The sequence below is a fragment of the Hyla sarda genome, unplaced genomic scaffold (assembly GCF_029499605.1).
Source record: "Hyla sarda isolate aHylSar1 unplaced genomic scaffold, aHylSar1.hap1 scaffold_18, whole genome shotgun sequence".
Lineage (NCBI taxonomy): Eukaryota > Metazoa > Chordata > Amphibia > Anura > Hylidae > Hyla > Hyla sarda.
The window spans coordinates 1,302,159-1,329,516 of NW_026608445.1; the positions used below are offsets into that span (position 1 = coordinate 1,302,159).

The 27,358-nt window shown below is 45.9% G+C and overlaps 1 protein-coding gene across 1 annotated transcript in view; it reads right to left on the bottom strand.

Annotated features, from left to right (window-relative positions):
• Positions 1-27,358, bottom strand: part of LOC130313958 (uncharacterized) — a 62,819-nt gene that overhangs the window by 31,950 nt on the left and 3,511 nt on the right. The gene's annotated exons all lie outside the window — the stretch shown is intronic.

Sequence of the window (27,358 nt, forward strand, 5' to 3'; positions counted from 1 at the left end):
CCCGGGCGGGGTTCGTGTAGCTCCGCCCCCTAGTGGTGACGTCATTAGGGGGCGGAGCTACAGAAGGGAACAAGGCTAGTTTATCTGAAGCTCTGTTCACATTGTACGTTTTGTATAATGTGAACAGACCCTTCTGGCAGTGTCTACCCAGACAGGGAGACTCCAGCTGTTGCTAAACTACAACTCCCAGCATGCCCAGACAGCCAAAGGCTGTCTGGGCATGCTGGGAGTTGTAGTTTTGCACCAATTGGTTGCTCCCTGTTTGGGTAGACATTGCATCATGGGTGCTCTCCCCAGCGGACTGCGCCAAAAATGTCATAACCAATTTTTTGTGTTTTTTTTTCTTCTCGTTTCAGATCCGTGTATGCAGAGGATTACTGCGGATTCGATGGATTACGGCGGATAATTTTTTTTCCCTTTAATAAAATGGTTAACGAGGGCTGTGGGGGAGTGTTTTTTTAAATAAAATAATTTTTCCAATGTGTTGTGTTTTTTTTTTATTTTTATTGAATTTTCAGGGTTAGTAGCGGAAGCTGTCTTATTGACGGAATCCATTACTAGGCCAGGGCTTAGTGCTAGCCCCAAAAACAGCTAGCGCTAACCCCCAATTATTACCCCGGTACCCACCGCCACAGGGGTGCCGGGAAGAGCCGGTACCAACAGGCCCGGAGCGTCAAAAATGGCGCTCCTGGACCTAGGCGGTAACAGGCTGGCGTTATTTAGGCTGGGGAGGGCCAGTAACAATGGTCCTCGCCCACCCTGGTAACGTCAGGCTGTTGCTGTTTGGTTGGTATTGTGCTGAGAATGAAAATACGGGGAACCCTATGCGTTTTTTTTTTAAATTTAAATAAAAAAATAAAAAAAAAAACGCATAGGGTTCCCCGTATTTTCATTCTCAGCCAGATACCAACCAAACAGCAACAGCCTGACGTTACCAGGGTGGGCGAGGACCATTGTTACTGGCCCTCCCCAGCCTAAATAATGCCAGCCTGTTACCGCCTAGGCCCAGGAGCGCCATTTTGACGCTCCGGGCCTGTTGGTACCGGCTCTTCCCGGCACCCCTGTGGCGGTGGGTACCGGGGTAATAATTGGGGGTTAGCGCTAGCTGTTTTTGGGGCTAGCACTAAGCCCTGGCCTAGTAATGGATTCCGTCAATAAGACAGCATCCACTACTAACCTTGAAAATTCAATTAAAAAAAAAAAACACAACACATTGGAAAAATTATTTTATTTAAAAAAACACTCCCCCACAGCCCTCGTTAACCATTTTATTAAAGGAAAAAATAAATAATCCGCCGTAATCCATCGAATCCGCAGTAATCCTCTGCATACACGGATCTGAAACGAGAAGAAAAAAACACAAAAAATTGGTTATGACATTTTTGGCGCTGTCCGCTGGGGAGAGCACCCATGATGCAATGTCTACCCGAACAGGGAGCCACCAATTGGTGCAAAACTATAACTCCCAGCATGCCCAGACAGCCTTTGGCTGTCTGGGCATGCTGGGAGTTGTAGTTTAGCAACAGCTGGAGTCTCCCTGTCAGGGTAGACACTGCCAGAAGGGTCTGTTCACATTATACAAAACGTACAATGTGAACAGAGCTTCAGATTAATTAGCCTTGTTCCCTTCTGTAGCTCCGCCCCTAATGACGTCATAACTAGGGGGCGGAGCTACACGAACCCCGCCCGGGACTCGAGGGAAGTAAGCTGGACTTCGTCTTCTGTATACACTGTATACAGCTATCTATAGATAGCTGTATATAGTGTGTACCGCCCAAAGGGTTAACCTACACTGTCCAGCAGTGTAAGTTAACTCTTCCCTTGCTGGGCTTGCGCATAGCGCACAGCTCAGCAAGGGGTTAAGTGAGCCAGCAATGTGTATACTGTATACACATTGCAGGCTCACTGTAAGTTCTTGCTGGGCAGTAGATATACGATGTATACCTACGGCTCAGCGTCAGCTGTTCTCCTGGCTCTATAGCCCTGAGAACAGCTTATCCCGACATTCACATCAGGACGATCGCAGCGGGTGTCAGGAGGAGTGACATCCGCTGGGATCTGTCCCTTACTGCAGGTACTAATACTCCCAACATGGAGCACACTCTGCTCCATGCTGGGAGCTGTAGTACCTGCATTAATAGACATATGGCAGCGAGTGTAACCGCTGCGATCTGTCTATTAATACAGGTACTACAGTTTCCAGCATGGAGCAGAGTGTACTCCATGTTGGGAGCGGTAGTACTTGTAGTAAAGGGAAGATCACTGTAGGTATCACTCCTGACACCCGCTGCGATCCTCCAGTATAATGTATGAATGCGGCGGCCGCTCTCCTATGGACCCCTGCACAGCCGTATATATACACATATTCCTATTTCTCACAGAGAGCTGTGATTGGCTGGAACCATCTGGCCAATCACAGCTCTGCGGGAAATATGAATATGTGTATATATACGTGAGTGCAGAGGACCATAGAAGAGCAGCCGCCGCATCTATACATTATACAAGAGGATCGCAAGGGACCCCTGCGATCTGTCAATTAGTACAGGTAACTACTACTCCCATCATGGAAGAGTGTGTTCCATGCTGGGAGTAGTAGTACTACCTAAAAAATGTTTTTAAAAAAAGTGAAAAACACGCACACACTACATTTTTACTATTGTCGGCTACATTTTTAGTGCTTTACCCGCTCACATAAATTGATCCCTGTTTAAAAATGAATAAACATTTCATAATAAAAATGATACATTTAATTAGATACAATTTTTTCCATCACCACTGTATCTTTGTTATTATGATTTTTTTATGATACCCTACGAAATTTTTATAAAAAAGGTATCTCCATAATTTTTTAGGATCGCTAAAGTCCAAAAAAAGAATAAAAACATTTACCGAATGTACCCGAATACCGAATGTATCCGAAAAATCAAACTATCTATATCCTTTTTTATTATATTTGTTATCAGAATGAATTCTTCACGTTCGTTTACAGATAACGAATGCATTCGTTATTTACAGCATTGTGGTCGGGAAATAACGAATGTATTCGTTACTTTGCTATTCGTATTATCGTGGCTATTCGGGAATGTTCAAAATATGTTTTCGTGCATTCGGATCTGTCCGAATGCACGAAAACGGTAAAATTCGTTAATTTAGACATTCGTGCCGAACCGAATTGCACATGTCTACAGCTAATTGCCAGACACTATTGATGGTCTTCCTTGGAGAAAGATGTGACCGATTTCGTACGGGCCTGTACAGTGTGTGCATGTGACAAGACTCCACGCCAGAAGCCAGCTGGCCTTCTCCTTCCTCTGCCTGTGCCTGAACAGCCATGGTCTCATATAGCGATGGACTTTATAACCGACCTACCTTCATCTCATGGCAACACTGTCATTTGGGTGGTCGTTTATCGCTTTTCCAAAATGGCTCATTTTGTCCCGCTTCCAGGTCTACCTTCTGCGCCACAATTGGTGAAACAATTTTTTCTACAAATTTTTCGTCTCCACGGGCTTCCCACGCATATTGTCTCTGATAGAGGTGTTCAATTTGTTTCAAAATTTTGGAGAGCACTCTGCAGTCAATTAAAGATCAAATTGAATTTCTCTTCCTCCTATCACCCCCAATCCAATGGACAAGTGGAAAGAGTAAACCAGATTCTTGGCGACAACTTGAGGCATTTTGTCTCCTCCAGTCAAGATGATTGAGTCGACCTTCTGCCCTGGGCTGAATTCTCGTACAACTTCAAGAATTCTGAGTCTTCCTCCAAATCTCCATTCTTTGTGGTGTACGGCCGTCACCCGCTTCCCCCCCTCCCCATTCCCACTTCATCTGGAGTTCCTGCCAAAGACTCAAAAGTCGCTCTTACTGGCCTCATCTCGCATGAAGAGACATGCCAATAAAAAGAGAAGAATTCCTCCTGTTTTTGCCCGCCAAATACATCCATTTCCGTGTCCCTTGCTACAAGCTTGGTCCTTGGTACCTTGGGCCTTTTAAAATCAAGAATCAAATCAATTCTGTCTCTTACAAGCTTCATCTTCCCCCTTCTCTTCGTATTCCTAACTCTTTCCAGGTCTCTCTTCTGAAACCTCTCGCACTGAACCGCTTTTCTCCCAAGGTCACTGTTCCTGCTCCTATCTCTGGGTCCTCTGTTGTCTTTTCCCTCAAGGAAATCCTCGCCTCCAAGGTCGTCCGAGGTAAAAAAAAAATGTTTGGGTGGATTGGGAGAATTGTGGCCCTGAAGAAAGATCATGGGAACCCGAGGCCAATATTTTAGACAAGGAACTCATCTACAGATTTCTCGGTTCCAAAAAGAGGGGGAGACCCAAGGGGGGGGGGGGGGGTACTGTCAAGCCGAGTGCTCCTGGTCCCTGCTCCCTCTCGGAGCGCTAGCGGCGCTTGTTTGCTCGCAGCGCCCCGGTCAGACCCGCTGATCGGGAGCGCTGCTCCACTATCACCGGTGGGGATGCGATCCGTGTGGCGGGACGAGCCTGCCCGCGGGTCGCATCCCCGTCCTCTCACCTGTCCCGTTCCCCTGCTGTCATGTCCCGGCACGTGCGGCACCGCTCTCTAGGGCTTGCACGCACCAGCTCTCTGAAATTTTTTCCAGACTCTAGCCGTTGCCCTTGACTACGAACCGTTACCGCCTGCCCTGACCTTCTGCTACGTCTGACCTTGCCTTTTGCCTAGTCCTTGTGTACCGCGCCTGACTCAGCAGTCAGTGAGGTTGAGTCGCTATTGGGTGGAAGGAACTGGGGGTTACCTGCCGAAGCAAGTCCATCCCGCCTTGCGGCGGGCTCTGGTGAAAACCAGTAGCCCCTTAGATTCCATTCCCCTGGTACGGCCCACGCCATCACCTCACTGACATAGAGGATCCACTACCAGTGTCGTCCCTGCATACCACTCCGAATCCTGACACCTATATTTTAAGTATTGCAACAAAGTCCAAGTGTGAGGCACAGCTCGCTCGAACACCCTTCCTGCGTCTCAGATGAGACCGGACCACGACTCATACAATAATGTAGAAAATGAAGAGATGTCCAGCGCAGGTTCCAAGCAATACAAAAAATATTTATTCAGCGGTAACACAGCATGATGACAGATGGGTGATGCGTTTCAGCCACAATCTGCGGCCTTAGTCATACAACAATACAGTACAAATGAGTCTCTTTTATAGAGGAGAGGGGCGGAATTCTATCCAACAGGATAGAATGCACTCACTCCTTGGATTTAACCCTACTGCTGGGAATTAACCCACTCCTCTCCTGCACAATTGCATACATGTGATAAAAGCGCATGGTTCGTGTGAACACATACTAACAATACAATATAAAAGTAAATGAGATTCACAGTTATAATTCTCATAGTACGGATTAAATTGTGGTGCCTGTAACAGGAAAACATAACAGAAAACCAGAGCATAACACTCGCTATACATCATTATAATTATTGCAAAAATAACCTGGTATTTAAATTTAATTTATATTTAATTTGGTTCTCTGTTATTTCCTGTGACAGGCACCAAACATCAGAGATAGAATATTTATACAAATATATAAATACTGAAATGAAATCATATATATTGACAGTTGAATCTGTCTTATATTAGATGTTTTTATGCATATTGGTCCATGTATTTATTTTAATTATATTATGATGTATGATTTTTTAAATTGAAAGTGTGGAATGTCTGACAGGTGTTTCCTGATCCTAGCCTTCAGGGGATTCGTTGTACAACCAACATATTGAACTTGGCATAGTTCACATGTCATCAAATACACTACATTGCTGGTGTTGCAGTTTATGTATTCAGACATGTTAAAAATGTCTTTTGTTGTAGTGGACATAAACGTCCTACTATTTTTCATGATTGTACAACAAATACATTTCTGAAGTCCACATTTAAAATTTCCTTTCACATTTAACCAGGTGGGTTTTTTCTCCTCTGCTGAACTGAAGAGGCTGGGAGAAATATACTGCCCAATGGTATTTGCTCTTCTAGAAATACATATGTATCCATTTTCAAATGCTTTTGTAAATTGGCTATCATTCGCTACCATTGGCAGATATTTCTCCACTATCTGACAAACTTGTCTAAAATTTTGACTATAGTTAGTGGAAAAGATAAGTGGTTTTTTATCACTCTGTAGTTTATGGTCCTTGTGTTTTTTACTATCTCCATATACCAACTCTCTCCTGTTTCTTTTGCTAGCAAAATTTTTTGCTGTTTCTAATGACCATTTTTGATACCCTCTCTGGCATAATCTTTGTGATATGTCATCCACCTCACGATTAAAGGTCTCTGGTGTGGAGCAATTACGCCTGGCTGTTATCATCTCCCCCACCAGTAAGTTTTTGATAACGTGAGGGGGATGGCAAGATCTCGCCTGTAGTATAGAGTTAGCTGAAAGTTCCTTACGGTATGTGGAGGTCTCAATTTTTGCATTTGCCACATCACCTCTCAATGTTAAATCCAAAAAACTGATTTCATTTTCATGGCTATATAGTGTAAACCTAACATTTCAAGGATTGAGATTGAGGTACTCTCCAAACTGCTGTATGGTCGGCATAGACGACCCCCCGATAAGCAGGAGGTCGTCTATATACCGACCATACCACAGAATTTGCTGGCTGTAACTATTTTTCTAAGAAAACAAAAATTCATTTTCCCACCAGCTCATGAAAATGTTTGCTAATGAGGGCGAAAATTTCGCTCCCATGATCTGCAGAAAAAATGTGCCATCAAACAGAAAAAAATTGTGTTTTAGTAAATAATCTACAACCAAAATAATGAAATTCTGCAGATCACCGGAGTATGGTGCATGTGTGGACAAAAACCACTCTAAGACAGTAAGTGCTTCCCTATGTGGGATGACTGAATACAGGGCCGACACATCAGCCGTTATCCATCTCATCCCGGGTTTCCACCTGATGGTGTTCATGGCAACCAGGACATCTCTGGTATCGTGGAGGAAACCCTGGATGAGAGGGACCAACGGCTGAAGTCTGGAATCCATCAATTTGCATAACCTCTCATTAAGTGAGCCGATTACGGCAACTATGGGGCGCATTTGTGGAGGGAATGCATTCTTGTGAATTTTCGGCAGTGAATGAAATATGGACATGATAGGGTTAGACACCTTAATATAATCACCTTCTTTTGGGGTTAAATTTCCCTCACTTATACCTAGATCCACAAGATTGTACAGAATGTCTTTGAATTGTGGTGTTGGATTAGCCGTCAATATCTGATGTATTAGCCCTGAAGTATTGCTGTCGGATAAAATATGCAAATTTAATTGCATATAGAGCTTACTATCCAACACCACAATTCCACCCCCTTTGTCAGCTCCACGAATCACTATCTCTTTAGCCACCATTAGTTCTTTATGTGCTTTTCTCTCCTGCATATTAAGATTGTGTTTAACTGGGGGAATATTTTGAGAAAATGTATACAGATCCTTTTCCACCAAAGCTTGAAATTGGTCTAATACCGGGCTGCGGGACATTATGGGGTAGAAATTTGGGTTTGAGGTACAAAATACAGGTGTAATATTTTTTCTGAATGATGTTAATTGTTGTAATTCAGACAAAGTAGAGAGCTCCCTAAATGAGAGTCCCTCCACTCTGTCTGAATATGCATCTATATTCACAGGCAGTTGTGTATCAATAATATATGATTCAGAATTTGTTATACAAACATTTTCTGTATTTAAATCCTATGCATCAACAAAAACATCACCATTAGTGGTTGACCCATTAAACCCCTCCACCCCCCCCCCCATATTAAAGGTCCCATCCCGTGTAGTGTCGCGCTCCTGGATGTGACTAAAGTGCTTGCGCACTGTAATGGAGCGAACAAATCGATTTATGTCCAACATGGTTTTTTAAAAGTCAAAAGAACCGGCTGGGGAAAAGGAAAGTCCTTTGGAAAGTACCTTGAGTTGCTGATCAGACAAAATTCTAGCCGAGAGGTTGAAAACCGGAATGGGAACAGCTTCTATTTGGCATTCTCCTGGTTCTTTTTGGAGCTGTGGTGTTTCTGGCCCCTGCATAGTTTTTTGATGACCTCATTCCCCTATGTACTTGCGGTAGGGGTGAAGATGCTGCATCTGGAGTTTGTGGAACGGACGTTTCGCCGGACTCAGCTCTGGACGCAAATTCAACGTCCGTTTCATTGAAGCTCACTCTGGCAGGTTTGGTATCTTTATTCCTCTTATATTTTCTGCCCCGTTGATTTTTAAGAATGGACTTTGGGGTAGATTTGGAGGATTTGTTCTGTGGCCACTCATGAACATTGTTGGATTTATAATCCTGCAAGTCACGTAAGAATTTATTTTCCTTTGTTTGTGATATAACAGTCTCAAGTTTAGTGATATTTCCACTTATCTTTAAATTCAATTCCTGGTAAGTGGGATGATGTTCAAATCTAGCCACTGATGTCTGTAGGTCCGTGATTTTTTACGTAATTTCCGCCAACGCAGCCTCTTCCTGTCTAATAATGAGTTTAATGAAACGTAAAGATGAAGCATTCAGTAATTCTTCCCACTCAGCTTTAAATTGTTCGGAGAATATTGGGGGTGGTTATTATTTTTTTTTTTTAAAGTAGTTTAAAATGTATCATATTAAAAACTGACTAAAATTTTTTTTTAAATACATATAAGTAACATGAGACCAAGTATTATCGAAATATCTGCAGCCTTTTGGAAGTTATGCTGTAACATATATTTCCCATAGAATTGTATGGGACTTTAAACATAAACCCCGCCCCTGACAAATGGGGATGAGTAAGGGTTAAATTACCTATCTTATGTTTGTTGTTGATATATAATTAATATGTGTGCCAAGTTTCATGTTAATATCTTTGGCCGTTTGGACGTTTTTGTGGAACATACATACATACATACTGTGACAAACCGTCTTGGGGATTAGCTCTGGAATCGTCCTGGTCACTTGCCACGGGACACGTTCCTCAAAATATCACCACAGACCACAGTTCCGCATACAAGTCTGGCTCCTCGCCAGCTTTATTTCCACAGGTTGCAGGTAAAACAAAACATAAACAGGAACAAAATAAAGTCCTAGACTGTCTGGTCACTGACTACACATATCAGCATGCCCTGACTACGAACTGGTGAGCTACCCTCAGCCAGTTAAACATATGACTCCTGTAACCTGCTACTCACGGTTCACACCACTTCTTGGACCACTCACAACTTCAGCTGTGTGCTTCCTCAACAGGGTCCGAGTGTCTGTCCCTACAACAGCATGCTGTTTCCTAGGGAGAGCACAAATTAGACTGAGTCTCCATCTTATATACACCTCCCTTTCCAGCTGCCTCATTACTTAAGAAGCAGGTGATAGAATCTTCAGGGTGAGCAAAGGAAATACACCCTTTCCTTGCCCCCTTATCACATATCCCCCCCCCCTTGCTCAGACCACCGGGAAAGAACATATGTATTTGAAAGGCAGAAACCATCTGCCTTTCCTTTCTCTTGGACAACTTTTGTCCCACAGTCTCTGAAGTCCTTGACCTTTTTCTTCCAGACTTTTACCAGCCACCAATTGCAAGTCTCTCGTTCACACCTCTCCAGTACCAGGTTCTTCACCCTGGTGTGGGCAGGGTTCTTGAAATGAAGGACAGAAAGGACCGATGCTTCTAACCTTTGTCTTCTTCTGGCTTGCCGGACCTCTGCCTCTGCTTCAGAGAATCTTTTGGCCTCAGTGGCTTCACCAACCACTGTCTTGTACTCTCTGGCTTCAGAGGACCTCCGACACGGGTCCATCTCAGTTTCAACTTTAGAGGACTTTCCACCTGGTTTCACCTCAGTCTTGACTTCAGTGGATTTCTCACATGGTTTCACCTCATCCCTTCCAGCTTTCTCTTCAGGGGCACCAGCTTCCTGAGGTTTGGCTTCAGAGTCTTTGGCTCCTTCAGATTCTTGTGTAGAATCAGTTTCTACTACTGTTTGGCTCTTCTCTGCAGCTTCTTCAGGCTTACTCTTCTCTTCACCTGTAACTTCAGTTGTGCCATTCTCTTTACTCATAGCTTTTGAGGTTGACTCCGGTTTAGCTTCTGCTTCAGAGGATTTCTCTGCCTCAGCATTACCTTCAGAATTTTTGGTCTGCTCATGTCCAGAGGATTTCCCATCTCACTTCTCCTTGGTCTCCATTTCAGAGGATTTCACACCAGGTTTCAGCTCAGTCCTAGCATCAGGGGACTTCTTACAGGGCTTCATCTCAATCTTAGCATTAGAGGACTTTTTACGGGGCTTCAGAGAAAGCATCCCTGTATCCCGTAACTTCTGCCCCCGAAGCCTTTCTTGAGCCAATTCCACCATGGCTTGGTCTCTACTCTCTTTTATAACTTCCTTGTCCTCTTTCTTTTTCTCACATTTTCGCTGCTTACACTGGAGCTTAGTGGACTTCATCCTCTCACTGTCAAGTAACTCTGTCAAGTCCCTGACAGTATCTTCCGAAGACCAATTTTTTCCTCAACTGTTCATTGTCTGCCAGCTCAGCCACCTGCTCTTAGAGTTGCGCTCCCAACAAAACCAAGGCAGCTACGTGGGACCTTCTGCGTGTTTCGTTCTGTGCTTCCAGGCTCTCTTTTAAGATCTTCATGTCATCTTCCAGCATTATATATTTCAGCTGCTCACTCTTGAGCTTTGCAGAGATCATCGTCTCACTGTCCAGTAACTGTTTCTTGGTCTTCTCTAACTCATTGATAGATTTTCCACTCTCGCCAATCTGTTCAGATAGATCTGAGATCTCCTGTTGCAAATTCTTGTTTTCATGTTTCAGAGTCTCAACTTGTTCCAGGGCCTCCTCATACTGCTCACAGAGCAAGTCATTGTCATGACAAGAAGATTGAAGAGCATGTGCAAGGGCATTCTTCGCCTTGACTTCCTCCTCAAGTTGTCTCTTAGCTTTAGAGACACTCTCCAGATTGCTGGCAAGATCATCAACTTCCATCTTCATTTCATTCTTCTCTTTTTCAATTTTTTCCATGGCTATCAGCCTAGCCTTGTGATCACTCCGCAGAGCCTGATATGCACCATGTAGAAGACTCACTTCTTCTTCCTGGAATGACATCCGCTTGGCCATACTCTCCACTCTCCTTGCTGGTCACAAGACCCTGGGAGCGGGACAGTTCATCCTGCAGAGCCACAAACTCACTTCTGTGGTGCTCCATGACTTTTTCCAGCTGAAGCCAGCTTAAAGTCAGCAAGTGATTTGTCCTTCTCCTCTGTCAAGCGTTGTACCTCTTTTTCTTTCTCCATCAACTTCACAGAAACCATCTGCAGGGTTTCTTCCAGATTCTGCATCTGATCCAGTTTTTTTCCAAGGCCAGCTCGTCTTTTCTGAGACCTTTTACTGACAGTGGTCTCCTCACTCTCGCTGTTAGACCTTGAGACCTCCTGTGGTCCTCTGTCAGACACTCGACCCAGCTCTTCTTCATCTCTAAATGAAGTCTCCCCCTTTTTCTGGGTTGCGGCTTCTTGTGCCTCGTTATTATCATCAACAACAGGTGCCACCGACACCTGGCACTCTTCCTCTCTCACCACGTTGTCAACTCTGGAGACTCTTGCTAAACACTCCTGTTGGACCGACAATCCCTTGGCAGTAAGTTTGTTGCCCCTAGCAACAGCTTCAATGGCTCTTGGCACCAGCGAGTCAGGGTGATTCCTGAACAGTTTCTCTGAACTGTCTCTCTGCTCCTTGGCAGACTTTTCTTTTGTCTTGTCACAGTCTCTCCACGGCCTGGCAAAAACGACTAGGGCTCCTGGGTCTGCAACAATATCTGGTCCAGTGGTTCGACCTTCCTGGTTACAACCCCTCTCTGGTCCAGACGCCACATCTCCTTCACTTAGGATTCTGTCTGTGACCATGAGCCCAGCCCCCAGCTCCACCGGTACTCTCTTCTGGAGTTTTGTTTTTTTCACAGCCATCTCCGTAACTTCAATTCCAGTCACCTCTTTATCTTGACTCGCGGGCTGTTCTTCAGCTCCCCTAGTGGTCTGGCACACTCCACCTGACATATACCTAGGGTCTGCTGACACTCCTCATCCTCTGCTGAGTTACTGTCCCCTGCTATGTGGTGCAAATCAAGTGTTATGAGCCTATCAGGTGTTTCTGCTCTAGTCACCTGACTATCTTCCCACAACTGCTGAAAAAACGGAAAGTCCTTCCCCAGCACTACTTCATACTCTAAGGTAGGCTCAATTGCAACCTTATGACTTATGGTACCATAGGGAGTAGAAATACACACATTAACTGTTTTATAACCCCAAATACCGGCTTGTATAGACATTATAGCGGGGTCTGGCTTTCTGCAGCTGGTCTTTACCAGACTTATTACACATTTTGGATCTAACAAAACCATCATCTTTTTACCTTCTATTTCCAGCTCACACAGGTTTTCTTTTGTCCTGCTAGAGGTGGGAATAGAACTCTTTACATCAGAACACATTAACATAAGTGTTTCAAGAAAAACATTATTAGCCTGCATGGGTTCACAATATACAGCACCATTCACACAGTCCAGTAGAGACACCCCAGTCCTCACTACTTCCGGAACCTTTGGGTACGAACTCTCAGGTGCACTCTCAGCATCCCACAGCAGCCAGAAATACGGAAAGTCTCTGCCCAATACAATTTTAACTGTAAGTTCCGCACATACCTCCATCATATGGCTTACTGTTCCAAAACATGTATCAAAGGTAATTTGAACAGTCTTACCAGACTCCTGGTGGGACTTCACAAAGAGAATTATTTCTGGCATAATCAGAGATACAGTCTGGCAACAATCCAAGTCCACCCACAGTGGGATTCCGCCCACCAACAACTCACGGGACCTTGGTTTCATCCTGGAGACCACCGGTTGTGGCCCATGTCGGTTGCCCCCAGAAACGGCCTGCTAATGTCCTTTTTCCAGAAAAAAAAATCTTGATCCGTTGCCCCTAGCAACACTCCTCCACAGACACCATCCTGTGCTTGAACTCCTCTGTTGGGCTCCTCCGACTTGCAATCTTGCAGGGGGTTTCTCCTAGCAACGGCTCCTCTCCAACTCGCCCGTTGGTTGCCCTTGGCAACGGGTTGCCCTTAGCAGCGACGTGCCCGCATCCTCCACCAAGATGTGACAAACCGTCTTGGGGATTAGCTCTGGGATCGTCCTGGTCACTTGCCACGGAACATGTTCCTCACAATATCACCACAGACCACAGTTCCGCATACAAGTCTGGCTCCTCGCCAGCTTTATTTACACAGGTTGCAGGTAAAACAAAACATAAACAGGAACAAAATAAAGTCCTAGACCGTCTGGTCACTGACTACACATATCAGCATGCCCTGACTACGAACTGTTGAGCTACCCTCAGCCAGTTAAACATATGACTCCTGCAACCTGCTACTCACAGTTCACACCACTTCTTGGACCACTACAACTTCAGTTGTGTGCTTCCTCAACAGGGTCCGAGTGTCTCTCCCTACAGCAGCATGCTGTTTCCCAGGAATAGCACAAATTAGACTCTCCATCTTATATAGTCTCCATCTTATATACATCTCCCTTCCCTGCTGCCTCATTACTTAAGAAGCAGATGAGAGACTCTTCAGGGTGAGCAAAAGAAATACACCCTTTCCTTCCCACCTTATCACAATACATACATTATCCGGGACTCTGCAGGCCATGGCCTTTGGTTTCTGTGATATCCATAATTCCATGACATGACATTTTTGGTGGTGCAATTTTAATTTTGAGGATTATATAAAGTGCTATAACTAAAAGGCTTTTTTGTTGGTGTATTTGTCAGTTGTGTTTTTTGGGTTGTGCCATCTCACAAATACTGCTTCTTCCAAAACAAACCAAGAGAGTGGAACCTATATGCTGAGAGTAGTTTAGAACTTAACTAAACCAAGGTGTGGAAGAAATGTTCCTATTCTTCACCCACACGAGCTACTGGCACCTTTGAGTGTATTTTTAAAAAAATGCATTTATTTTGTGATAATTACTAGACATGTCAATGGTAAGGTAATTAATGTTAGTCTGAGGAATGTTCTGCCACGTTGAATGCTCTTGGGCACACAAATCATCAAGATCCACTGCTGTACCAGGCCACAAAGGCTGCACTCATTAGCACAAGCAACATGTGCCCGGGTATTATCATTTGGAAAACTGTCTCTTGGGACACTTCAGAGAAATGGCTCTAACTATGGTTTCTTGACCAAATCAATGTAACAGCAAGTTCTTAGTGTACCTGGAATTAAGATTTGAGGGATCTGGCTACTGTTCATTATGCCACCCCACATCATAGTCCCCTGTGGAGAAACAATGGGATGTTTCCATTGGGAAGGCCACTTCATGGCATTTCAACTCCAATGTTGACGACTGGATTTTCCTTTTGACTCAGAGTTAATGGAAATATTCAGGATTGAGAAATGCATTCCCTATCCTAAGGATAGGGGATAAGTTTTAGATCACAGGGGGTCCAACCCCTCGCGATCTCCTATATGGGGCCCAGGCAGCCCGCGGGAGGGGGCGTGTCGACCGTGTCAATAGCTGCCTTCAGCAATCTCCGGCTCTACCATAGTGCTGAATTGAGGGGACATATCAGCCGCCGCTTTGTGCGGTGGTCGGCACGCGCTCTCTGGCCGGAGAGCTTGGGCCCCTTATGGAAGATCGCTGGGGGTCCCAGAGGTCGGACCACCTTGATCTAAAACTTAACTTCTATCTTTAGGATAGGGGATATGTTTATTAATCCTGGATATCTCCTTTAACTACTTAACGATGCAGGACGTAAATGTACGTCCTGGTGCGGTGGTACTTAACACACCAGGACGTACATTTACATCCTGTACATGACCACGAGCATTGGAGCGATGCTCGCATCATGCTCGGCAGGACCCACCGGTAATGGCCGACATCAGCGAACGCCCAGATGTCTGCCATTATCCCCTCAGATGCCGTGATCAAAACAGATAACGGCATCTGCTGGAGTGTGGTCAGAAAAATGCAGATTGGATCACCTGCTGAACCAATGAAATTACAGGAGAGTGTAAGGGATTTCCACTGAACGCAGCGCATAGAGAGTGGGTACAGTTTAGTATGTCTACAGTGCTTCAGCTGTTATTACTACATCAGGAGATAGTATAGCAGTTAGTGACAAAGTTTAAAAGACATTTCTATAGGAGAGGATGTCGCTCGTAAGTGTAAGTGTAAGATAACATATTAGGAAAAGGTAGGTCATGGAGAATAGCCTTACAGACACATCTCTTACAAATAAGAATAATGGCTATTATAACTAACAAGTGAGCGAATATAATTGTTAGAAATTGGCTGTATGTAAAGAAACAAAGGGGAATATTGCTATCAATGTATGTGAGAAAGATAGAAGGGTAGAAAGGAGGATGATATATGGATGGGGTAATAAATTCATAAATTATATGAACATAAGTTATCGGATGTATATATAATAAAGAAGCATAAACAGAGCATTGGATATGGAATATATACCGTATATACTCGAGTATAAGCCGAGTTTTTCAGCACGATTTTTCGTGCTGAAAACACCCCCCTCGGCTTATACTCGAGTGAACTCTCCACCCTCAGTGGTCTTCAACCCTGTCATCATTACCCTGTCATCATCCCACACCACTCCCTTCATCATCACCGCTTGTCAATGTCTGATTTAACAGTGGTCTTCAACCTGTGGACCTCCAGATGTTCCAAAACTACAACTCCCAGCATGCCCGGACAGCCAAACACCCCACCTCGGCTTATTCTCGAGTGAATTCCCCACCCTCAGTGGTCTTCAACCTGCGGACCTCTAGATGTTTCAAAACTACAACTCCCAGCACGCCCGGACAGCCATCGGCTGTCCGGGCATCCTGGGAGTTGTAGTTTTGAAACATCTGGAGGTTTGCAGGTTGAAGACCACTGCCCGGGCCTTCGTCATCATCCAGACCCCCTCCCCCCTTTAGTTTTGTACTCATATCCGCTCGGCGGGACGTTAAGGTGAGCTGGTCCGGGCCATCTGTGCTGCAGGGACTGTCCGGTGGGGAGGGATAGTTGTTCAGGGCTGTCCATCTTCACCGGGGGTGCCTCTTCTCCGCGCTTCGGGCCCGGCCCCGGAATAATGACTTGCCTTGCCGACGACGCACAGGAACATTGCTTATGACCGTCCCTGTGCATCGTCGTCAGGGCAACGCCATTACTCCGGGGCCGGGCCCGAAGTGCGGAGAAGAGGCACCCCCCCCCCCCGGTGAAGATGGACAGCCCTGAACGACTATCCCTCCCCACCGGACGGTCCCTGCCACACAGATGGCCCGGACCAGCTCACCTTAACGTCCCGCCGAGCGGATGTGAGTACAAAACTAAAGGGGGGAGGGGGTCTGGATGATGATGAAGGCCCGGGCAGTGGTCTTCAACCTGCAGACCTCCAGATGTTTCAAAACTACAACTCCCAGGATGCCCGGACAGCCGATGGCTGTCTGGGCTTACTGGGAGTTGTAGTTTTGAAACATCTGGAGGTCCGCAGGTTGAAGACCACTGAGGGTGGAGAGTTCACTCGAGTATAAGCCGAGGGGGGTGTTTAGCTGTCCGGGCATGCTGGGAGTTGTAGTTTTGGAACATCTGGAGGTCTGCAGGTTGAAGACCACTGTTAAATCAGACATTGACAAGCGGTGATGATGAAGGGGGTGGTGTGGGATGATGACAGGGTAATGATGACAGGGTAATGATGAAGGGGGATGATGACAGGGTAATGATGAAGGGGGATGATGACAGGGTAATGATGAAGGGGGGATGATGACAGGGTAATGATGAAGGGGGGATGATGACAGGGTAATGATGAAGGGGGGATGATGACAGGGTAATGATGAAGGGGGATGATGACAGGGTAATGATGATAAATGGGAGGATGATGACAGGATAATGATGATGAAGGGGGGATGATGACAGGATGATGATGAGGGTGTTAATGACGGGGGTCTGGATGATGACAGGGGGGGGATGATGTATTTCCCACCCTAGGCTTATGCTCGAGTCATTAACTTTTCCTGGGTTTTTGGGGTGAAATTAGGGGCCTCGGCTTATATTCGGGTCGGCTTTTACTCAAGTATTTACGGTACATATTGTATAATCTTTCCTTAGCGGGGGGGGGGGAAGGATTAAAGTGAGCATTCAATTAGTTTGTTTAGACCTGAAGGCATTACAGTTTGCAGTTTATAAATCCAGTAGTTTTCTCTTTTCTTCAGAGTACTAAATTGGTGAGGGTTTTCATTTGGAATGTTTTTAATCAGATTGACTGAAATACAACTGAAATCTCGATTGTGTTCCTGGGTCAGATGCCTGGAGACACTGTGGAGTGCTTAAGGAAGTGCCTCCACTGTGGAACAACACAACGTCAAGGAATTCTGCATGATTCTTGGAAACAGTATTGGTAAATTGCACTGGGTGAAGTCCTTATTAATACATCTCAGTTCTGATCAGTGCTGAGGACCTCACAATTTTTTCTTGTAATTTAGTCTTAAAGGGGTACTTTAAAGAGGTGAAAAACTTTTTTTTTTTATTAACTGGTGCCGTAAAGTTAAACAGATTTGTAAATTACTTCTATTTTAAAAATCTTAATCCTTCCAGTACTTATTAGCAGCTGTATGCTACAGAGGAAATTGTTTTCTTTTTGAATTTCTTTTTTGTCTTGTCCACAGTGCTCTCTACTGACACTTTTGTCTGTGTCAGGAACTGTCCAGAGTAGCATAGGTTTGCTATAAGGATTTTCTCCCGCTCTGGACAGTTCCTGATATGGGCATAAGGTGTCAGCAGAGAGCACTGTGGACAAGACAAAACATAAATTCAAAAAGAAAAGAACTGCAGCTGCTAATAAGTACTGGAAGGACAAGTATTTTTTAACCCCTTAAGGATACAGGGCGTATCCATACGCCCCAGTTTCCAAGTCCTTAAGGACAAAGGGCGTATGGATACGCCCTGCGCATTTCCGGCCCCAGCCGCTAGCTGGAGCCGGTGCCGGATGCCTGCTGAAATCGTTCAGCATGCATCCCAGCATATCGCCCAGGGGGGGTCATTATGCCCCCCCTTGTCTGCGATTGCCGCAGATCGCTGGACAATTCAGTCCAGCGATCTGCGGCGGATTCCGGGTCAATCGGGTCTCCAGTGACCCGATGACCCGGAATTACTGACTGATTGAGGCCGTCAGAGACGGCCCCGAACAGCCCTTGCCAGCAGGGGTGAGGTGGCACTGGTGCCACCTCACGATCGCCCTGATTCGTCGGCCGGTTTCCCGGCCGACCAATCAGGGCGCCTGCTGCGGGTGTCACTCCCGCAACCCGCTCCGCCCCTCTTACGGAGGACGTGAGTGGGTGCGGGCAGAAGACCCCGGGTGCTGGGGACCCCGATCCCCGGCGTCCCTGTTGGGATCGGGGCCCCAGGAGCGACGGCGGCGGCGAGGGACTGACATGTGCGGTGGCATCGTGGAGCAACATAATCAGACCACAGGTGTGCACATAATGGGTGGCTTCCCTATGTCTATCTCAGGGCTCCGTCTCCTGAGTGTATTAAACCATATATAGAAGTAGACATAGACTGGGAATTGCACTTAAAAAGTTATTTATCTCCAAATTCATCCATGTACAAAACAGTAGAGAGATATACAGAACATAATCACCCGGTGCTCAATAGACTGCTCAGAGGTAATTCCACTCGGTGTCTTCAGAACCTTCCATCCCAGACTTGCTGCTTGCTGGACGGTGTGTTCCTGGCCATGTGAACGCTAATTCTGAGGGGGGGTGAAAACGCTCGCTGGCATGCGAGCTGCTGGACGTTTCAGGAGTCTCCTCCCTTTTACAGTTATACAGGTACGTTCTCTCGTGAGAATTCATTTCTACATACAAAATATAGAATAATTAAAAACAGGATTCTGATCGGACAGTATTTATAGAAAGACATTAAAATTACAGCTTTCATTAATTCCCTTAGGTGCTAGAGAATCGAGACAGTGTATCCAAAAGACTTCTCTTTGGTTTAATTTTTTCTTTATCTGTTCACTATTCATACCCTCTATTTCTTCCAGTATTAACCATTTTAACTCACTTATCTGATGCCCATTCGTGACGAAATGTCTAGCCAGACTCGTTTCCCCAAATTTCTCTCGACTATAGTCTTCGGATACACTATCTCCACTCTCTGTTTTCTTCTTAAACAGCCTGATGGAGCTTCTCTGTTCATTTAGTCTAATTTTCATTGCACAAACTGTCTGTCCCACGTGTGCCATTCCACATGGACATTTTAACATATAAATAACTTGTTTCGAATCGCATGTATGAAAACCTTTTAATTTAATTTTGTTCCCACGTGAGGGATGTATTACATTATCACCCCTAATTATACTGTTACAATTTTGGCATGACCTACAAGGGAACGTCCCCACTTTCTGTGTTTTCAAAAATGATTGTCTACTCTCCTTTTTCTCTGCTATATCTGCTCTAATCAAATGATTATCTATGGATCTATTTTTTCTATATACAAATCTTGGTTTTTGTCTAAACATACTTCCATATTTTTCATCTGCTTTAAGTAAATTCCAATATTTGTTTACCACCCTCTTTACCAACTTAGAGTGACCGTCATATGTCGACACATACGTAAATTTTTTTTCCTTATTTTTCTTCATCTTATTTTTCTTCCTTAGTTCTTCCGTAGGAATTTGATCTACCTCTACTGATGTCTCAATTAATAATTTTTCCTCGTATCCTCTCTGTATGAACTTTTTAATTAACATCTCTTTATTTTTAACATATTCTTCTTCCGTACTACAAATTCGTTTAGCCCGTATCATTTGGCCTTTCGGTATTCCTCTAAACACTTGTGAAGCATGGCCACTATTCTTATGTAGCAAATTATTGCGGTCACTCTTCTTGGAAAAAAGGGTGGTTTCAAACCCATTTTTATCATAACGTATCTCAACATCTAGATAGTGTATAAGGTTTGGGCTATATTCACATGTGAACTCTATTAATGGATGGCAGCTATTCAAAAACTGTATATATATCATTAATTCCTCTGGGGTCCCTGTCCAAATTACAAAACAATCGTCCACATATCTTAACCCTTTTTTAACGTGAGATGATAATGGGTGCGCTGGAAAAAAATTTTCTTCAAACTTACTCATGAAAATATTAGCAAAAGAATTAATTGAGACATCAGTAGAGGTAGATCAAATTCCTAGGGAAGAACTAAGGAAGAAAAATAAGATGAAGAAAAATAAGGGAAAAAAATTTACGTATGTGTCGACATATGACGGTCACTCTAAGTTGGTAAAGAGGGTGGTAAACAAATATTGGAATTTACTTAAAGCAGATGAAAAATATGGAAGAATGTTTAGACAAAAACCAAGATTTGTATATAGAAAAAATAGATCTATAGCTAATCATTTGATTAGAGCAGATATAGCAGAGAAAAAGGAGAGTAGACAATCATTTTTGAAAACGCAGAAAGCGGGGACATTCCCTTGTAGGTGTTACGCCTAGCGCTCCGGGTCCCCGCTCCTCCCCGGAGCGCTCACGGCGTCCTCCTCCCTGCAGCTCCCCGGTCAGCGCTGACCGGGAGCGCTGCTCTGCCATGGCCGTTGGGGATGCGATTCGCACAGCGGGACGCGCCCGCTCGCGAATCGCATCCCAGGTCACTTACCCGTTCCCGTCTCCTGCGGTCATGTGCTGGCGCGCGCGGCTCCGCTCTCTAGGGCGCGCGCGCGCCAGCTCCCTGAGACTTAAAGGGCCAGTGCACCAATGATTGGTGCCTGGCCCAATTAGCTTAATTGGTTCCCACCTGTTCCCTGGCTATATCTAGTCTCCTCCCTTGCACTCCCTTGCCGGATCTTGTTGCCTTAGTGCCAGTGAAAGCGTTCCTTGTGTGTTCAATAGCCTGTGTACCAGTACCTTTGCTATCTCCCCTGACTACGAACCTTGCCGCCTGCCCCCGACCTTCTGCTACGTCCGACCTTGCTACTGCCTACTCCCTTGTACCTCGCCTATCTTCAGTATCTTCAGCAGCCAGAGAGGTGAGCCGTTGCTAGTGGATACGACCTGGTCACTACCGCCGCAGCAAGACCATCCCGCTTTGCGGCGGGCTCTGGTGAAAACCAGTAGTGGCTTAGAACCGGTCCACTAGCACGGTCCACGCCAATCCCTCTCTGGCACAGAGGATCCACTACCTGCCAGCCGGCATCGTGACAGTAGATCCGGCCATGGATCCCGCTGAAGTTCCTCTGCCAGCTGCCGCCGACCTCCCTACATTGGTCGCCCGACAAGAGCACCAGCTGTCGTACTTGACCACCATGACACAGCAACTCCAGTCGCAGCTACAGCAGCTCCAGTCACAGCAACAGCAGCAACAGTCGCAGCTACAGCAAGTTCAGTCTCAGCTACAGCAGCAACAACCATCTCCTCCGCCAGCTCCTGCACCCCTTCCGCAGCGAGTGGCCACTCCTAGCCTCCGCCTGTCTTTGCCGGACAAATTTAATGGGGACTCTAAGTTTTGCCGTGGCTTTCTTTCCCAATGTTCCCTGCATCTGGAGATGATGTCGAACCTGTTTCCCACTGAAAGGTCTAAGGTGGCTTTCGTAGTCAGCCTTCTGTCCGGAAAAGCCCTGTCATGGGCCACACCGCTCTGGGACCGCAATGACCCCGTCACTGCCTCTGTACACTCCTTCTTCTCGGAAATCCGAAGTGTCTTTGAGGAACCTGCCCGAGCCTCTTCTGCTGAGACTGCCCTGTTGAACCTGGTCCAGGGTAATTCTTCCGTTGGCGAGTATGCCGTACAATTCCGTACTCTTGCTTCAGAATTGTCCTGGAATAATGAGGCCCTCTGCGCGACCTTCAAAAAAGGCCTATCCAGCAACATTAAAGATGTTCTGGCCGCACGAGAGACTCCTGCTAACCTGCATGAACTCATTCATCTAGCCACTCGCATTGACATGCGTTTTTCTGAGAGGCATCAAGAGCTCCGCCAGGAAAAAGACTTAGATCTCTGGCCACCTCTCCCACAGTCTCCACTGCAATCTGCGCCTAGGCCTCCCGCCGAGGAGGCCATGCAAGTGGATCGGTCTCGCCTGACCCTGGAAGAGAGGAATCGCCGTAAGGAAGAGAATCTCTGTCTGTACTGTGCCAGTACTGAACATTTTTTGGTGGATTGCCCAATCCGTCCTCCACGTCTGGGAAACGCACGCTCGCACTCAGCTCTCGTGGGTGTGGCGTCTCTTGATGCCAAGTCGGCTTCTCCACGTCTCACGGTACCTGTTCGGATTTCCACTTCAGCCAGCTCTCCCCTCTCAGCCGTGGCCTGCCTGGACTCTGGAGCTTCTGGGAATTTTATTCGGGAGTCCTTTGTGAATAAATTTCGTATTCCGGTGACCCGTCTTGTCAAGCCACTCCACATTTCCGCGGTCAACGGAGCCAGGTTGGACTGTACCATACGTTTCCGCACGGAGCCCCTTCTTGTGAGCATCGGATCTCATCACGAGAGGATTGAACTTTTGGTCCTCCCCAATTGCACCTCGGAAATTCTCCTTGGACTTCCCTGGCTTCAACTTCATTCCCCAATCCTGGATTGGTCCACTGGGGAGATCAAGAGTTGGGGGTCCTCTTGTGCCAAGAACTGTCTAAAACCGGTTCCCAGTAACCCTTGCCGTAACTCTGTGGTTCCTCCTGTATTCGGTCCCCCTAAGGTCATTAAGGACTCTGCCTGCCACAGGAAATGCCCCTCCCCCCCTCCCAGTTCCATCAGGCAAGCTTCTGTGTCCCCTCATGGCCCTCGTCCTGGTGTCACACTGCCCCGTGCCAGGTCTCGCCCTCTGCCCTCTCTCCCCATTCCTACTCCTGCGGTTCTGCCTGCCGTTGAGGAATCCCTCCATCCTTTCCCGGTGTCCTCATCCCAGGGGAGGCAGTTACCCGATAAAGAGAAGGGGAGACCTAAGGGGGGGGGTACTGTTACGCCTAGCGCTCCGGGTCCCCGCTCCTCCCCGGAGCGCTCACGGCGTCCTCCTCCCTGCAGCTCCCCGGTCAGCGCTGACCGGGAGCGCTGCTCTGCCATGGCCGTTGGGGATGCGATTCGCACAGCGGGACGCGCCCGCTCGCGAATCGCATCCCAGGTCACTTACCCGTTCCCGTCTCCTGCGGTCATGTGCTGGCGCGCGCGGCTCCGCTCTCTAGGGCGCGCGCGCGCCAGCTCCCTGAGACTTAAAGGGCCAGTGCACCAATGATTGGTGCCTGGCCCAATTAGCTTAATTGGTTCCCACCTGTTCCCTGGCTATATCTAGTCTCCTCCCTTGCACTCCCTTGCCGGATCTTGTTGCCTTAGTGCCAGTGAAAGCGTTCCTTGTGTGTTCAATAGCCTGTGTACCAGTACCTTTGCTATCTCCCCTGACTACGAACCTTGCCGCCTGCCCCCGACCTTCTGCTACGTCCGACCTTGCTACTGCCTACTCCCTTGTACCTCGCCTATCTTCAGTATCTTCAGCAGCCAGAGAGGTGAGCCGTTGCTAGTGGATACGACCTGGTCACTACCGCCGCAGCAAGACCATCCCGCTTTGCGGCGGGCTCTGGTGAAAACCAGTAGTGGCTTAGAACCGGTCCACTAGCACGGTCCACGCCAATCCCTCTCTGGCACAGAGGATCCACTACCTGCCAGCCGGCATCGTGACAGTAGGTCATGTCAAAATTGTAACAGTATAATTAGGGGTGATAATGTAATACATCCCTCACGTGGGAACAAAATTAAATTAAAAGGTTTTCGTACATGCGATTCGAAACAAGTTATTTATATGTTAAAATGTCCATGTGGAATGGCATACGTGGGACAGACAGTTCGTGCAATGAAAATTAGACTAAATGAACATAGAAGCTCCATCAGGCTGTTTAAGAAGAAAACAGAGAGTGGAGATAGTGTATCCGAAGATTATAGTCGAGAGAAATTGGGGGAAACGAGTCTGGCTAGACATTTCGTCACCAATGGGCATCAGATAAGTGAGTTAAAATGGTTAATACTGGAAGAAATAGAGGGTATGAATAGTGAACAGATAAAGAAAAAATTAAACCAAAGAGAAGTCTTTTGGATACACTGTCTCGATTCCCTAGCACCTAAGGGAATTAATGAAAGCTGTAATTTTAATGTCTTTCTATAAATACTGTCCGATCAGAATCCTGTTTTTAATTATTCTATATTTTGTATGTAGAAATGAATTCTCGCGAGAGAACGTACCTGTATAAATGTAAAAGGGAGGAGACTCCTGAAACGTCCAGCAGCTCGCATGCCAGCGAGCGTTTTCACCCCCCCTCAGAATTAGCGTCCCCATGGCCAGGAACACACCATCCAGCAAGCAGCAAGTCTGGGATGGAAGGTTCTGAAGACACCGAGTGGAATTACCTCTGAGCAGTCTATTGAGCACCGGGTGATTATGTTCTGTATATCTCTCTACTGTTTTGTACATGGATGAATTTGGAGATAAATAACTTTTTAAGTGCAATTCCCAGTCTATGTCTATTTCTATATATATGGCTTAGCAACAGCTCCCAGCATGCAAAAAGGGCATGCTGGGAGCTGTAGTTATGCAACAGCAGGAGGCAGACCACCACAACTCCCAGCATGCCCTTATGGACATGCTGGGACTTGTAATTTTGCAACAGCTGGAGGCACATTTTTCTATGGAAAAGTGTACCTTCAGCTGTTGTATAACTACAACTCCCAGCTTGCACAATCAGCTAAAGTGCATGCTGGGAGTTATAGTGGTGCATCTGGTGGTTGCATAACTGCAACTCCCAGCATGCCCGTTGGCTGTCGGTGACTGCTGAGAGTTGTAGTTTTGCAACAGCTGAAGGCACACTGAATTAAGTAGCAAACCAGTGTGTCTCCAGCTGTTGCATAACTACAATCCCCAGCATCCCCAGACAAAGTAGTATGCCTCCGGATGTTGCATAACTACAAGACCCAGCATGCCCTTCCGTTGTCCGTACATGCTGGGGGTTGTAGCTTTTGTAACAGCTGAAGGCACACTGATTGCAAAACACTGAGTTTGTTACCAAACTCTGTGTTTCACAACCTGTGTGCCTCCAGCTGTTGCAAAACTACAACTCCCAGCATGCACTGATAGACCGTACATGCTGGGAGTTGTAGTTTTGCAACAGCTGGATGTTTCTCCCCCCCCCCCCCCCCCAATGTGAACGTACAGGGTACACTCACATGGGCGGAGAATTACAGTAAGTATCCGGCTGCAAGTTTGAGCTGCGGCAAATTTTCTGCCGCAGCTCAAACTGCCAGCGAGAAACTACTGTGAACCCCCGCCCGTGCGACTGTACCCTAAAAACACTACACTAAACTAACACAAAATAAAATAAAAAGTAAAAATCACTACATATGCACATACCCCTACACAGCCCCCCCTCCCCAATAAAAATGAAAAACGTCTGGTACGTCACTGTTTCCAAAACGGAGCCTCCAGCGGTTGCAAAACTACAACTCTCAGCATGCACTGATAGACCGTACATGCTGGGAGTTGTAGTTTTGCAACAGCTGGATGTTACCCCCCCCCCCCCCAATGTGAACGTACAGGGTACACTCACATGGGCGAAGGTTTACAGTAAGTATCCGGCTGCAAGTTTGAGCTGCGGAAAATTTTCTGCCGCAGCTCAAGCTGCCAGCGAGAAACTACTGTGAACCCCCGCCCATGTGACTGTACCCTAAAAACACTACACTACACTAACACAAAATAAAAATAAAAAGTAAAAAACACTACATATACACATACCCCTACACAACCCCCCTCCCCTCCCCAATAAAAAAGAAAAACGTCTGGTACGCCACTGTTTCCAGAACGGAGCCTCCAGCTGTTGCAAAACAACCACTCCCAGTATTGCCAGATAGCCACTGACTGTCTAGGCATGCTGGGAGTTTTACAACAGCTGGAGACACCCTGTTTGGGAATCACTGGCGTAGAATACCCCTATGTCCACCCTTATGCAAGTCCCTAATTTAGGCCTCAAATGCGCATGGCGCTCTCACTTTGGAGCCCTGTCGTATTTCAAGGCAACAGTTTAGGGCCACATATGGAGTATCGCCGTACTCGGGAGAAATTGTGTTACAAATTTTGGGGGGTATTTTCTGCTTTTACCCTTTTTTTAAAATGTAAGATTTTTGGGAAAACAAGCATTTTAGGTTAAATTTTTTTTTTTTTTTACATATAGAAAAGTCATGAAACACCTGTGGGGTATAAAGGTTCACTTAACCCCTTGTTACGTTCCCCAAGGGGTCTAGTTTCCAAAATGGTATGCCATGTGTTTTTTTTTTTTGCTGTCCTGGCACCATAGGGGCTTCCTAAATGCGGCATGCCCCCCGAGAAAAATTTGCTTTCAAAAAGCCAAATGTGACTCCTTCTCTTCTGAGACCTGTAGTGCGCCAGCAGAGCACTTTTCACCCCCATATGGGGTGTTTTCTGAATCGAGAGAAATTGGGCTTCAAATTTTGGGGTGTATTTTCTGCTATTACCCTTTTTAAAAATGTAAAAATTTTGGGAAACCAAGCATTTTAGGTAAAAAAAATAAAATTTTTCACATATGCAAAAGTCGGGAAACACCTGTAGGGTATTAAGGTTCACATTACCCCTTGTTACTTTCCCCGAGGGGTCTAGTTTCCAAAATGGTATGCCATGTGTTTTTTTTTTGCTGTTCTGGCACCATAGGGGCTTCCTAAATGCGGCATGCCCCCAGAGCAAAATTTGCTTTCAAAAAGCCAAATGTGACTCCTTCTCTTCTGAGACATGTAGTGCACAAGTAGAGCAATTTTTACCCCCATATGGGGTGTTTTCTGAATCGGGAGAAATTGGGTTTCAAATTTTGGGGGGTATTTTCTTCTATTACCCTTTTTAAAAATGTAAAAACCTAAAGGTGACATGCCCCCCAAAAACCTTTTGTCGCTCCTTCCCTTCTGAGCCCTCTACTGTGCCCACTGAACAATTAACATAGACATATGAGGTATGTGCTTACTCAAGAGAAATTTGGTTTCAAATACAAGTAAAAATTTTCTCCTTTTTACCACTTGCAAAAATTCAAAAATTGGGTCTACAAGAACATGCGAGTGTAAAAAATGAAGATTTTGAATTTTCTCCTTCACTTTGCTGCTATTCCTGTGAAACACCAAGGGTTAATACACTTACTGAATGTCATTTTGAATACTTTGGGGGTAGCAGTTTTTATAATGGGGTCTTTTATGGGGTATTTCTAATATGAAGACCCTTCAAATCCACTTCAAAACTGAACTGGTCCCTGAAAAATAGTGAGTTTGAAAATTTTGTGAAAAATT